Source organism: Thalia democratica, chromosome 1 (assembly GCF_965202585.1).
Source record: "Thalia democratica chromosome 1, ktThaDemo2.hap1.1, whole genome shotgun sequence".
Taxonomy (NCBI): Eukaryota; Metazoa; Chordata; class Thaliacea; order Salpida; family Salpidae; genus Thalia; species Thalia democratica.
In genome coordinates this window covers 8715099-8728311 of record NC_139165.1, presented here as the reverse complement: position 1 = coordinate 8728311, position 13213 = coordinate 8715099, and positions in this window count along the sequence as shown.

The window sequence follows — 13213 nt, the reverse complement described above, 5'->3', positions numbered from 1 at the left end:
AAAAAAAAAACTGAAGGGTGAAGGTTAAAGGTAATATTGATAGTCAACAAAGTTTTTTAATTATCTAATAAAGAATTATTATAACAAAAAGAAGTTTAAAAATAAAATCTAACCAAAAAAAAATATGAAGTTTAAAAAATGATAAAAATAAGGTAATTAAAACTGAAAACATAGCTTACGACCGAGGGTAAGGCTTAGAGTTAATATTTATAGTAAAATAAGTAATTAAAAAAAAAAAAAATCCAAAAATGTTTTCGTGCAAAAGTATCTTCGTGCAATTTTGAACGCTCATGCAAATTTGAGAGCTACCCAAAATATCATAGTTTGTATTAAATTGATTGACCTATAACAAATAAAATGAAAAAATTGTAATAAAAAAAAAAGTCAAAGTTTGTTAAGTTTTGTATTTTTTTTTACTTCACAAACTTTAAATATTTGTTAGATAAATTGATTGTACACTTAACTAAAATTTTTCACACTAATAAAAAGAGCAAAATTGTTTGAAGAGTTTCTTCAACTCAATAGAAAAAATTACAAAGTTGTTCAATTTTGTTACAGGTTTATTTCAATACAGTATGGTTTACATTTTCAATCATTTTTTTATTACAAAAAATGAGTTAAATATTATATTTATTAATAACTTTTATTTTTGTTTTGACAAACACTATTTAATACTTAAAATCAATTAAAATATTTTTAAAATTTTTCGTCGTTCTAAGTACGCAGAATTTTGAAATAAACTGATTTTAGCTACAATAAGCTGTTCTTAGCTCATTAAATAACAATTTGCATTAACATAAACTCTACTTTATCGAGGATACACTTTAATGTCTTGCTATTACCTCTAATAATTTAAAAGTTACCAAAACTTCTACTTTTTACAAAAAAAAATTATTTTTTTTCAAAACTTCTAATAAAACTACTTCTAATTAGTTTTATAAATTTTAAGAAAAACTTATGTAGTTTAAAGAACAAGAGAAAAAGTTACATTTTGTCATACCTTAATTTATTTATATTAACTAAGGTTGCTACTGTAATTTAAAAACTAAAATTTTTCACAAAAGCAATACGGTGAAAGAAAAAACTTTAAAATAATTAATAAAAAAAATTGTATTGAAGCAAAAACTTAATGTAATAAAACTTTGAAACAAGAATAAATGAGCTTAAAGCAAACTTTATGCTTCTAGTGACGTCATTAATAATTAGTCACAACAATTTGCCGCACAAGATTTAATATATATTTATTACAACGAAAGTTTTTTAGAACATAAATTTAAAGTGATCAAACTTTGTTAAACTTTATAACAGCCTCATAGCTGTAATGTAATAAAATAATTTGTTTATATTTAACTTATCGATTTATACCAAGTATATAAAGTTTAATTAACTATTGTATACATTTTAGACATTGAGCTATATTTTGTCATGTCTTGTACTTTTCTGAAGAGACTAAAATAAGAATTATGTTTTAAATGTTATGAAACTTAAAAATAATGATTTTTTTATTCTCGTTTCTCTTATATATATTCGTTAAACATTTTTTTAATGTTTTTGCATTATCATCACGAAACAATTATATCAAATTTAAGTATTTAAAGTAGGTAACTTAAAAAATATCCAAATTTATCTGTTAAAATAGTTTTAATAAATGGTAAATAAATACACCACGTCTTTATTCGAATTTAGTAAAGTATTTAGCTTTGGAAAAATTACTGTCATTCAAATTTATAATCTAATAAAAGTATTTCTAAATATTATTTAATTTAAGCAAGCATAGGAATTTTTCAGTTTTCGTTGTTCAAAGTATTGTTGCATTTAATACATCTAAATAAGAGACACAATAAAATATACAATTTACAATAAGTTACACAAAACACACAATTTCTGTAAAACCGAATATATTTCGAGCAACTCTAATCAGTAGAGTACAAAGCTAACAGGAAATAAGGTTTTACAATCTTATATAGTAACCAAGTAATTAAATAGTCATAAAGTAATCAAGAGATTAATTAACGAAAAAAGCAGTTAGTAACAACTAAAGTACTCATTTAAGTTTACTTACGTTGTAACTGATCTACAGTAAAACTAAACATAAGTAAACAATTAAATTTAACGAAGTTTTAGGTTTTTTTATGGAATAAAAATACCTTACTTTCCAAGTATAGTTTTACAAATTAATAACAAACTTTAAAGTAAAGATAGAACATAGCTAAAGCTTCTAAATAAATGTTCTAAATAGTTAACAAATCAAACAACAAAGTTTTGATCTTAACAAAAACTTTTAGAACTTCAATCAGATACATCAAACTCTTGTCCACTTTATTAAGCCCATTTTGACGTAATAATTACCTTAAAATAAGTCATTTTTCAAATTTATAATAATTTTTAAACTTTAGAAGAATGTATTAGTTTAATTTTGAATAGTCTAACTTAAACAACTTTTTTATTATATTTTTATAGTTATCAAATTGGTTTACCAAATTTATTAGAAAAAATAAATGCAAAGTAGTTATGAAGCTTTTGAATTAATTTCCAAATAAAAACAAAAGTAGTTACAAAATTTCTAAAATAATTTTTTGATAAACTACTATGAAAAAAAAAAAGTTAGATAAAAATTGAATCTCAAAACATTATAAATGATATAACTATATTTTACTGATATAATAGAAGCTGAGTTTATCAGCTACAAAACCGTTAAGTTAAAACCTATCAGAATGAAAAAATAAAAATCAGAATATTAAACTTCTTTATTTAAGACGGTTCTAAAATTATTAAGAAATATTACTCAATTATTTTGAAGTTAGTGTTATAATTAAAGTTTGAGGTAGTTATCTAAATAAAAACTTTAACATTTTGCGTAATTTTTTATTGTTATATCATATAAAGAAAAATTTTTTTAGTGCATAAGTTATATACTTTATAACTACATATATTTATAGTTTTTAGTCTATATAAATATAAAACACCTGGTGACATAATACTTGATTGACTACAATACTAAGCTTCCTATACAATTATAAAAAAATCGATTTCATTATTTCAAACATTTATTGGAAAACGATGTTGCTGGAAATTTTTTAACAGTTTAAACAGTTTTAATTTTTAACAGTAATTGTATTATTTCAACTATCAAAGTAGCATATTAGCTAGTCTCTAAGTTATTTTTCCCTAACTGAAGTTTCAAAAACTTTTTCAATTGTACCTTTATACTTTTAGATAATATATAATGACGTAATATATATATACATATATAGATACATATGTATATGTATATACATATGTTGTGTAGGGTTGTAGAACTGTTGTGCATTACTTTAAGATATGTTTTGACAATCTTTAAACTTCTTTTTAAAATATCTCATTGCTCATGTAAAATTTTTGCAATTGTACGGTCATAGGATATAAAAAAAAACTGAAAAAAAAATTGTTTCGTTACATGTTTGAACTTGATACAACAAACTTCAAACAACTTAAAATAAATTAACTTTTTTTTTCTTTCAATTATTCATCATTTTTCTTCCTTTAAAACAGTTTTTACAGATGTCAAATGAGTTATAAACAAAATGCAATCACTGAGTTTGACTGAATATAAAATAAAAAGTATGTCTCAAAAATTTTATTTGCTGTAAATACAAAACATATTATTAGAACTATTTATTAATTTTAAAACCAAATATATACTATTTTGAATTCTAAATTAAACTTTAATTTATCACTTCAATTAATGCTTTAGAAACTTTGAGCTTATTTTTATTGCAAATATAATTAATCACGATATACTTAGCTAACAATTAAATGATTTATAAATGTAGTTCTATCAACTACTTTTACGAAAAGCTACGTAAGTAATTAACTTATGCGAATGAACAACAGTTTTAGTAAATTTTATCAATTTTAAAATTGTAAGTGGATTGTATAAAGAAATTGTTTTGTTTTCACCTACCAAACTTAAGAATATCAGTTATTAAAAGCGCAATTTCGAACAAAGTGTTACAAAAAGCCTTCAAATTTTATAAATCAAACTTTAAATTTTAAATTCCAGTTATAAAATATTACTTTAAAAATATAAGTAGAGTAAATAAAGTTTAAAACTCTTAAACATACTCTAACTATTTATTAATTTAATTTTTTATTTAGAATTTTTGAAATATTAATTGCTTTTGATTAGTTTTATTTCTTACGAAGTTGTTTTTTGTTTTAAATATCATTTAAAACTTTAAATAAGAAATTAAAAAATTAAAACAAATTATTGATATGTATGACTATACGGAGAATTTTTTAAGCCATCTACTTACAGCCAAAATTATAATTTAATTTATGATTTTAAAACAAATAAATGCTAAATTTACTAAGAATTTATTCAGAAGTTATTATTTACTAAGAAGAACTAACAAAACATTTCATAAACTTTTGACTCAAGTGTATTTATTATTATTCACAAGTTGCGAAAATGTTACTTGATAACTTCAGAAATTATTTATATCGTTAATTTAAAACTCAAAAAATTGAACTTTGTATCAAATAAATGGTTTTCAAATTTTTTGTTTTGTATAACAGAAAAAAAAAATCGATATTTCATTAGAAACTAGACTATAGGTAATAAATACTTAAATGAATTTTAGTACAACAAAAGGTAAAGTCTCAGTGACGTCAGCATTGTTAGAAGATCAACAGCAATTAGCTTTATGCAACAACTTATAAATAAAAAAAATCTACAATAAGGATTTCGAAAGGGTTAAAGTTAAAAATGTTTAAATTATAAAGTTTAGAAGGCTAAAAATTAATTTACCTGTCTAGGAAGGCTGTTAATTATGTAGGATAATTAGACTATAGCTAATTTTAGTGTTTATGTTTATACTTGTTTTCTTTTCAGATTTTACATTGTTACTGAATTATTAAACTAAATTAACGAGGAGTTATTCTTCATGTAAAATCTTATAAACAATCTGAGAAAGGTAAAATGGTCATAGTAAAGTGCCCAATTCGTGGATGCGAGTTCCAGACGCCAGATCTATCCGGTGATGTTGGGAGTAGCCTTCTCAACCTCCACAAAGTGGAGCATCAGCAAAATTCTGAGTTATCCAATAATGGAGTAATGCCAAATGCACCTCAATTGATTCGACCAAGGGTTGACCGGGGGATCAGCCAAGAGACATGGCTTGCTTTCATTCGGAGGTGGGAGGCATTCAAGATTGGTTCGAATATAAGCAACCAAAACGCAAGCATACAGCTTTTTCAGTGTGTGCAGGACAAGCTTGGCGATCTTATGTTAGCAAGTGATCCTCGACTGATTGCCAAATCAGAAAGTTACGTTGCTAAACTGATGGAGTCGATTGCAGTCATAAAAGTTGCTATTGGTGTAAAGAGAGCAGAACTTAAGAACCTACATCAGGACCATGATGAACCGTTTAGAACGTTTGCCACACGTGTACGAAGCAAAGCAGAAACCTGCAATTTCACTACAGTCAGTGAGTGTGACTGTGGGAAAAACAATGTGACGAGCTACACAGAAGAAGCAATAAAAGACGTGATGCTCGCTGGCGTTGGGGATGATGACATAAGAAGAGAAGTTCTCAGTACTGAAGATATCTTATCCAGGTCATCATTTGATATAATTTCCTTTATTGAAAGTAAAGAAATGGGACGCCATGCAACTGAGAATTCGCGGACCATATCTGCAGTCTCTTCTTTTCAACGTCAGAAGAAGGGACGTGTCAATATAGGAGATAAGTCCCAACATGCTCCGTGCCAGAACTGTAAAAGACTTTTCTATCTTTTCAACAAAAAAGGTAACCAAAATAAAAAGCCTTTCAGATATTGTCTATCTTGTTGGCGTGGTCGATCAAAAAGGGTTAATGCTGTTCAAATCCAAGCTGATCGTTCTGATTTTATGCAACAAGATACCCAAATAATGTCATTACACACAAGTAAAAGAATCATGTTGAATAACACCATATTCAGCAAGAAGTCCTTGCGTAAAGCCAAGGCAACGACTGATCATCCTCGTGCATCAGTCAAGATTGCTAGACATGGCACAAACAAGTTTGCATGGGTAAGTGCTTTAGCTGATACTGGAGCACAGTCGAACCTTTGGGGGTGGAAAAACTTTCAGGAGGCTGGTTTTTGTAAGAAGGATTTAATGCCTGTATCCATCACAATTCGGGCTGCCAATAAAATTCCTTTTAACATTCTAGGGGCTTTTAAAGCGCTTTCAGCGGAATATCTCCAAGGAAGGAGGTTATCAGATGTGATGGAATTGTTTATGTAAGCGATTCAGTGACCGGATTCTTTCTCTCCTATGAAACCATGGTTGACCTCCTGATTATTAATAAGGATTTTCCCACCATTGGATCTCAACTGCCTCATCAGCATTCTGAAGTTGCTGTAAGTTCAAATGAAAATAATCCGAATAGACTGGACTCGCATAAAGATGTGACCTGTGATTGCCCGCCAAGGAGTAGAGTGCCAGACCGACCAAACAAACTTCCGTTTGAGGCAACAAATACAAACGTGAGCAAAATGCGTGATTGGCTCTTACAAAAGGTACGCAGCTTCAACGTTTAATGTATGTCCACATAAATTACTACAGCAAATGAGTGGGCCTCTATTTGGAGAATGATGCTAAACCACGTGCTTGTCATACACCAGCTCACGTGCCAATTCATTGGCAGAAACAGGTTGAAGCAGATCTCATCCGAGATGTGAGGTTGGGTGTCTTAGAACGTGTCCCATTTGGTGAACCTGTAAGCTGGTGTCACCGCATGGTGGTCACCAGGAAACAGGATGGGTCACCTAGGAGGACAGTAGATCTCTCACCACTTAACAAGTATTGCAAGAGGGAGACGTGCGCTACAGATACTCCGTTTAAACCAGCGCGCAGAATTCCAAAGGGAACGTTCAAGACTGTAACAGATGCATGGAACGGGTATCATGGAGTTCCACTGAGAGAAAGTGATAAACACCTCACTACATTTATCACTCCGTTTGGCAGGTTCCGATATACTAGAGCACCTCAAGGCTTTGTATCATCTGGTGATGGTTACAATCGACGATTTGCAGCTATTTTATCTGATTTTGAAAGAAAGGAGAGGTGTGTTGATGACACCATATTTTTTGATTCAGAATTAGAGTGTCACTGGTGGCGAACAATAGATTTTCTGTCAAAAGTTGGCAATGCAGGCATCATTCTGAATCCAAAGAAGTTCCAGTTTTGTCAAAAGTCCGTTGATTTTGCTGGATTTAGAATTTCTGATGAACGTATAGAACCTCTGCCCAAATATCTGGATTCCATTCGCAATTTTCCAACCCCAAAGTCTGCCACAGATATACGTAGCTGGTTTGGTCTGATAAATCAAGTCGCAGATTATGCCAAACTTCGTAAAGTCATGGCACCGTTTAGAGATTTTCTCAGTCCAAAATGTAAGTTTATGTGGACAGAAAAATTAAACCAATCATTTAATGAATCAAAAGAGATAATCATTGACGCAATAAAGAGCGGTGTTCAAATTTTTGATCTTGGGTAACTGACTTGTCTTAGACCAGACTGGTCAAAGCAAGGATTGGGCTACTTCCTTATGCAGAAACACTGCAAATGCAATAGCCGGTTACCAGATTGCTGCACCACCGGCTTGAAAGTGACGCTTGCAGGTTCAAGGTTTCTGAATGGGGCAGAAAAGAATTATGCTGCCATAGAAGGGGAGTCGCTTGCTATTGCTTGGTCATTAGAACAGACAAAGTATTTCACTAAGGGCTGCAAAGATCTTGTGGTTGTTACGGATCATAAACAACTGGTAAAGATTTTTGGTGATCGTACCTTAAACGAAATTCTCAACACGCGCATTTTTAGGCTCAAACAACGTACTTTGCCATGGCTTTTTCAAGTGCATTACATGCCAGGTAAAACTAATCTAGCGGCAGATGCTGCATCGCGTTATCCAAGCTCGATTAATGAAGTTCATTCACATGATAATGATTTGACTAACGAATCACTTCTAATTGCTTCATTGAGTAATGAAGTATGCCATTCAATGGCAATCACTTGGGAGGAAATTGTAGAAGAGACACTAAATGACAAAGTTCTTTCAAGAGTATCCAGGTGTATTTAGGAAGGTCGAAGCTTGAAACATGATGAATCTTTGTCAGCGTATTTTAGATACGATGATGCATTGTACTTAAGTGATGGGGCTATACTTTACAAGGACAGAGTAGTAATCCCCGTCAGTTTACGATATCGGGTCCTCAACAAGTTACACTCGGCGCACCAAGGAGTCACATCAATGCATAGTCGTTCCCAACAGATTGTCTTCTGGCCTGGTATTACACAAGACATTGAAGCAATTCGGGCCAATTGTCAAAGCTGCAACCGCAATTCACCTTCTCAACCATCATTGCCAAAAGAAGCATCTGATCCTCCTACAAACCCTTTTGAAAAAATATTCGCAGATTTTTTCCAGTTTGCCGGAAACAATTTTTTGGTAGTCGATGACAGGTTGTCGGGTTGATCGGAAATATTTTCCACACCCAGCGGAACCTCTCAGGCAGGTTCGCGTGGGTTGATTAAGTGCCTCCGAGTTTTGTTTTCCAGGTTTGGAGTACCCGAGGAAATATCGAGTGATGGTGGACCGGAATTTACGTCCAGTGCAACAAAGGAATTCCTTAAAACCTGGGATGTCACGCATCGAATATCGTCAGCTTACTATCCAAGATCAAACGGCAGAGCGGAAGTAGCCGTCAAACAGGTAAAAAGGTTGCTAAGATCAAATGTTGACGCTTCAGGAAGTCTGGACAATGACAAGTTTTCAAGTGCGTTGCTCCATCTGAGAAATACTCCTGATAGCGATTGTCAAGTGTCTCCAGCCGAGATCATATATGGACGTCAGCTGCGAGATAGTTTCTCATTCTTGAACAAACTTGACAAATTCTCCAATCCTAATGTGCGACCCATGTGGAGAAAAGCATGGAAGCTTAAAGAAGAGGCGCTCCGTACAAGATTTGTTAAGAATTCTGAAGTACTTAACCAAAGAGCCAGGGATTTGCGGCCTCTCTATGTTGGCAGTAGGTGTTTACTACAGAACCAGAGTGGCGTAAATGGGACAGAAGCGGAGTGATAATGGAGGTGCTTCCACATGATCAGTATGTATTCAGAGTTGATGGTTCACGGAGATTTACTCGGAGGAACAGAAAATTTTTAAGGATGTACAACCCAGCCTCAACAAGCATTGAAGCAAAAACTTCCCATGGTTGGAGCAGTAATCTACAAAGCTCACATGAGTGCAGTGTTGGTCCTCAACGTCCTGATTCTTCTGTAAAGATTACAGAGGATTCCAACAGTGCCAATAGTGGTAAGACCAGTGAGGTTGAAGCGGATCATGAAGAGGTTGAGGAAGAATACATTCCCGCTCCTATAGTTCAAAAAAAAAATAAGTTGCCGCTTGCTTTGCGTAGGTTGAAAGACTTCAATGCGCCAGGGAGGCTTGAAAGTGGAGTACTCCAAAGTAGAAATCACCGTAAGTGAAGTCTGTTTGTTCCTGTTTATACAAAAGTTTGTGCTGAGTGTTCAATTGATGCTGATAGTGATGATTGCTGATCCAGGAAGGATTCAGCGTGGAATAGCATGAATTTGTATTGTTTTGGATTTATTTAGTGCGTTTTATTGCAGTTTTGATTTTCTTCAAATAAATCCCTTGTTTAAAGATTTTTTTTATTTAAGTTAATTGAGTTTTTTTTATTTTTTTTATTGCATAAAATTTAGTTTCATCTTAGCAAAATATTTTTGTTACTTGCTTAAATCCCCTCTTGACGAGCTATGACATTGCCTTAAACTTGTTAATATCTTTAATGAGCTGGAGGGGATGTAGGATAATTAGACTAGAGCTCATTTTAGTGTTTATGTTTATACTTGTTTTCTTTTCAGATTTTACATTGTTAATAAATTATTAAACTAAATTAACGAGGAGTTATTCTTCAAATTATTCAATGCAAATGTTAAATAACAGTCGTTTATCTATTTTACTTTGTAAAAAAGCTTTACTGAAAATCAAAGTTGTTTTTACAAATTAATATTATTTTTATGTTATTAGATAATAGTAATAAATAAAATAAAGTTTACAGCAATAAATTTGTTTAAAGTAAGTAAAGTTGTTACAATCTACAACAAAAATGTGTTTATTATTCTAAAGTTGTATATTTAAGACAAATAAAATAAATATGAAGTTGGTTTTCAAACAAACAGAAATGAGTATATTTTTAAGTTCTAAGAACAAGAACTTGAAATTGCGCTATTAATGTGTAACGTAGTTTTGCAGGTAAACATTTACTTTAAACCATTTTAATCAGAAGAAAAAAAAGTATAAAAGTTAAACTCAGGTATAAGAAATGTCCATTATATTAAACGCAGTTTTAGTGTTTTTTCAAATAAAGTATACGTTGATAAATTTTGATGGCAAGTACAACTTGCAATTATGACTCATTACAAATAATTTAATTTGCAACAAATGAAAATAATGCTTTAAATAAAGCAACTGTAAATGATTAGTAAAATTTAAAATATTTATAAAATCTAAGTTTATTGATATTAAAAAAGAAAACATTGTTTGTTTAGATTTGTTTTAGCTTTTAAAAAGTCTAAATTTAGTTTTTACTTTATAGTTTTTCCACGATCACTAATAGTTTAATTAGTTGCCAAAACGTCTAAGTTTTATCAGATTTTAGAAAATTAAGTCGTTTTTGAACCCTTCTGTTAAAATTAGTTACTAATTAGAATTTATAAATCTTGAGAAAGACTTAGGAAGTTTAATGAACTTGTTACGTTTTCCATACCATAGCAATACAACGAAAAAAAATACTTAAAAATTAGCAATAAAAAAAGTTGAACTGAAGCAAAAACTCAATGTAATAAATTTTAAAACAAGAAATAATAAACTTTAAGCAAACTTTATGCTTCTGGTGACGTCATTTATAATTAGTCACAACAGTTCACTGCACAAGCTTTTATATAAATTTATTACAACAAATTAATGACAGAAAAAAAATTTACAGGGATCATTTTCTAATTTTTAAACAGCTTTACAGCTGTAATTTACTGAAATGTTTTGATATATTTTACTTATCGTTTTGTACTAAGCATACCTAGTTTAAATAACTAGACTTCTATAAACTAACTAGTTTTCTATAAACTTTAGACATTGAGCGCTGTTTTGTTTTGTCTCGTACTTTTCTAAAGAGACTATAAGAAAAATTATATTTCTAAATATCTTATGAAATTAAATAAAAAATACCCTTTTTTTTATATCTTTCGTTCATATTATATATTTGTTAAAAGATTTTTTATCTTTTATATCTGTACTATTTAAACGGAGTTCTTACAATCGTCAAAAGTTTGTATCAAATTAAGTAGATAAATAAATAAAAAAGGTATTAGGTTATAAAAATATCCGATTTGGTATGTTAAAATAGTTCTAAAAAATTTCTAAATAAATACACCACATTGCTTTTCGACTATAGTAAGATATTTAGCTTTTGAAAATAACACTGTCTTTTAAATTTATATTTCTACTAAAAATATCTCTAAATAATATTTAATTTATGAAAGCTTAAGATTTTTTTTATTTTCTTTTGTTCAAAACATTGTTGCATTTCGTTTATCTAAATTAAAATTTTTTTTTTTAGTTTCAAATATTTAAACATAATGACCAGTAAATATACAATAAGTTACACAAGACACACAATTTCAGTAAAACTAAATGTATTTCGAGCAATTCTCATCAGTAGTGTACAAAGTTAACAAGTTATTGGAATTTACAAACTTATATGGTAACAAACTAATTAAATAGTCATAAGGTAATTAAGAGATAAATGGCAGTCAGTAACAGTTAAATCATTAAAATTTACTTACGTTATAATTAATCTACAGTAAATTAAACATAAGTAAAATGAAAACAATCTTTATATAGTATTACAAAAATAAAGAAACAATATAGTCAAAATAAAACAGGTTTCTTTAAAAAAATACAAATGGCTTCATATTTAATTGAATAGAAAACATTATTATAACTTTTAATAATTTTAAATCTAACTACAATATAACTGTTTGCACAAGTTAAATTTTTATCCTAATGTTCTGTAATTGATGAACGTTTAGATGCGTTTAAAACCTTGACCATCATTCTTATATCAAAAGCAAAATTTATCTACACTCTTTGGTACATTCCCTTTTTTTTTCTTATCATTAAATGTCTTGTTGTCAATCCAATATAGCTTGCCTTTCAACAGCAGCTGTATTGGTAAATTACCATACTTTTATTTAAGTTTAATGTTAGATCGTTAGCAACTGGTGTTAATAGTGACTTAGAGGTGAAGACAATTCTAGGGTTTGCTGCATAATAAGTATGTCTTATTAATTGTCTAATTTTCTTTTTTAACATTTCTGAGAATTAAAAAAAAATGTTTCGCAAAAATATTATACAAACAAAAGTTGAAAATTAAAAAAAAAATATTTTTTTTTCATCACATATATAGTAATATAATTTTTGTTTTAGCCTCTTCATAAAAGTACGAGACACGACAAAACATAGTTCAATGTCTAAAATTTATAGAATAGTTAATTAAACTAGATATACTTAGTATAAAATTATAAGTAAAATAAACGAAAAAATATCAGTAAATTAGAGCTATAAAGCCTTTTTTTAAATTGGCAAAATAATCACTGAAAGTAATTTTCTAAAAAGCTTTCTTTGTAACAAACTTGCATAAAACGGCGAACTGATGTTATTAAGTATTAATGACGTCACCAGAAGCATAAAGTTTGCTTAAATTTTATTAAATCTTGTTTGAAAGTTTTACTACATTGAGTTTTTGCTACTTTTTCCATTGCTTTTTTATGTTATTAATTTTTTTTAGCTGTTATGTTATTGTAAAAAAAAACATAAGTTTTTAAATTTCACCAGCAATTTAAAACATTTACTTATAAGGTTTAAAACTTTATGATAATTTAAACTAAATAGTTTTATTGTTTTATTAGTAAAAACTAATCACATTTGAAAAAGTTATAAAACAATCAGTTACTATACTTAATTAAAAAGAGTTTAAGATTCATGCAGGTTTTCTATTTCTTACAACTGGCAGTTTTTTATTATTCATCAGCATCTCTTAAATAGTTTCATTTTTGTTTTAGTTATTTTCTTAAAAATCTCCTAATAACTACATTATGATGTTA